General features: G+C 47.5%; 1 protein-coding gene across 6 annotated transcripts in view; it reads right to left on the reverse strand.

Moving 5' to 3' along the window:
• Positions 1-2,097, reverse strand: part of sorbs2a (sorbin and SH3 domain containing 2a) — a 50,640-nt gene extending 48,543 nt beyond the window's left edge. For 2 of the 6 annotated variants that reach the window (XM_081714259.1, XM_081714265.1), the window contains exon 1: positions 1,695-2,093. The gene's annotated coding sequence lies outside the window, so the exon portion shown is untranslated. The other 4 variants (XM_081714256.1, XM_081714257.1, XM_081714247.1 and 1 more) reach the window with 4 other exon arrangements.
• Between the last annotated feature and the right edge of the window lie 403 nt (positions 2,098-2,500).

Raw genomic sequence — 2,500 nt, forward strand, 5'->3', positions numbered from 1 at the left:
GCGCTCTCCCCATCAGTTGAACCTGAGCAGGTTGTGCGGCTCTACCGCTGTACATGAGGAGAAACTCACTGCGCCCCCTGCTGTACCGCCGCGGTACTGCAGAGCCCGCCCAGGTCTCCGAGCTCAGGCGCGTCCCATGACGCCGTGTTCCAAACCACAAGCCCGCCCCCTTCCCCTCAGCACTCGGACCCTACTCCACTCCCCCTCGCATGCCTCGGAGTGAGGTAAAGTAGCCTACAGCCATCTTCAAGAGGGGTCATCTGGTCACATATAAACGAGTATGACTCAGACACACTCAGAGAAGTATCTTAGTCCAGCGCACAGCCGCGTGAGGGAAGAAACACTGAAATATGACGTTTAATCCTCCTAATGAAAAGTACTTTGAGATTTTGAAAGTAAAGTGAAAAGTATTGAATAAGTATAAAAACAAAAATAACAAAAATATGAATTATTATGACTATTATTATTATTATTCCGATTAAAAGGTTTGTTGTGAAGCTTTTAATACAAATGATGTTGCTATGCAGAACGAGCCAAGGGAACTAATGAATGAAGGAATAAACTATAGCTGAGCGACACTAATTATAAACATATCGCTTCACAAATATCTAAAAAGAAGTGAAATCTCAAACTCAAATATTCCTTGTGTGAAAGAATTCTACCTCTAATGAAGAGAGACAAAGTTGTCTGTTAAACTTGTCTCGCGCGAACCAGTGAGAAGAAATCCGTAACAGCGACGTCGTAATGATCCAATACTAATGTCCTAATCACACTCCGCATTTGTCAGATTGGGATTATTTTACACACAGCGTCACATCGCTTTAACAACAGTAAAACAAACTAGAAGACCTAATACTTGACAATAAAACTGACAATCGGCCTGATCTCAAATTCCTATCAATGTATAATCTACTGGATTATCTAACCAAATCTAATCCCAGTTGCGTTCTGCCTGTAAACATTATTACGGTTATATTGACGACCAGTCTTTTTATTCCTAAGAGTTAATCAATCATTTTAATTTAGTTATAGATATCGCATTTTGGTATTTCTAGTTTTAACACGCGTAAACTACAGTCGACCGCCAAGTCTTGTTAATGAGTTGGCAACGACAAAGCTCTTAATTGTTATGTTAATCAACTTGACCAAACCTTGGCGAAGTCGCCCGTGACTTGGTCGCGGCATGTACGCGAACGTCACGCTAGACTGAGTTACTGTAATCAGTCTCAGCCGCTGCACAGACTGAACGGACACAATCCTTCCATCGGAATTCCCGCTAAACATTCAGTAAAAATCCGATGTTCGGACAAAACTCGCACAAAGTGACAGAACAACGGCATCGAATCAGGACTAACGGGATCGCGACTTGGTACAAGACGTTTAATTCCATGCCATTATGTGAATGTGAAAAGGGTGATGCCACAAATAAGATCCTTGTTCCTTTTGGAAATGATACATTGTGTCTTGAGTTGAAACGGATCAGCGAGAGCAGCTTCGATTACCGGAGAGTTCTTACAATAAGGGTGCTCTGTGGGCTACAATTCGCTTTTGAGCTGATCGGTGCAGTGATGATCAGCGCCGCTCTTCGGTGCATAGCGCCAAATCCAGCTCAAAGCTCCCTGCCGTCGGAAGCCTATTCGGTAGCTGATGCGGTAATGCTCACAAATACCTCGACTGGGTCAAGCGCTGCTTACCTGCAGAGGGCTACGATGTCGCACCGAGTCATTCACAGCAATCCGACCGCAACGACACGACCCGCGCCCGCAAATAAGTCCATCAAAGTCGAGGGACGGGAGAGGAGACGCGCTCGTCTAGGACGCTGGAATGCCGACTGCGGCGGCACACCTGCTCCGCTGCCTTAACCGCGGCTGAGTCGATTCCAAATAAAGCCGGGAACGCGCGTGGACGATGCCAGCTCACGGCAACACCCCTTTCTCTCGGGTCAGTGGCTCTCGCGCGGAGCTGGAAGGCTACTGAGATGCCGTTGCAGTAAAAGCGTCCCTGCGCACATGACGGAAGGTCTCCACTTGGCAGCGCCGCGCTGAGGAGGAGACGGGGAGATCACATTTGTTTTGCATGCCCTCGATGCAATGAGATGCTGGCGCAGGGGGCGCGAGCGACCGCGTCACTCCTGTGCAAGCGTTACATGCTTTATGAAGAGAGCGGCCAATGACCGGCGGCCGTTCGCTTGCTCCTCTGGTAAAGCAGCTATTTTAACCTGCGCCGGCAACCTATGTGCATTCGTGCACAAAACAGACTGGACCTGTGTTGTTGCGACGAGTGGTCTCGAGGTTTACAGTAGCCATAGCAACGCGGGTTCTTTGGACGCGCGGTCTGCTCGTTAACCACAGAGACCAAACCGCGTGCGAATCTGACAGTTCGCGTTTGACGCGTAAACTTGACTGGTTCGAAACCACAGGCACGCTTGTGCTATTTCTTGTTTAAAACGAGAATCCGAATAAATGTCCCAATAAATAACATTTTGACAATTATTAACCAA

This window comes from Electrophorus electricus, chromosome 5 (genome assembly GCF_041902795.1).
Source record: "Electrophorus electricus isolate QZ-2024a chromosome 5, ASM4190279v1, whole genome shotgun sequence".
Taxonomy (NCBI): Eukaryota; Metazoa; Chordata; class Actinopteri; order Gymnotiformes; family Gymnotidae; genus Electrophorus; species Electrophorus electricus.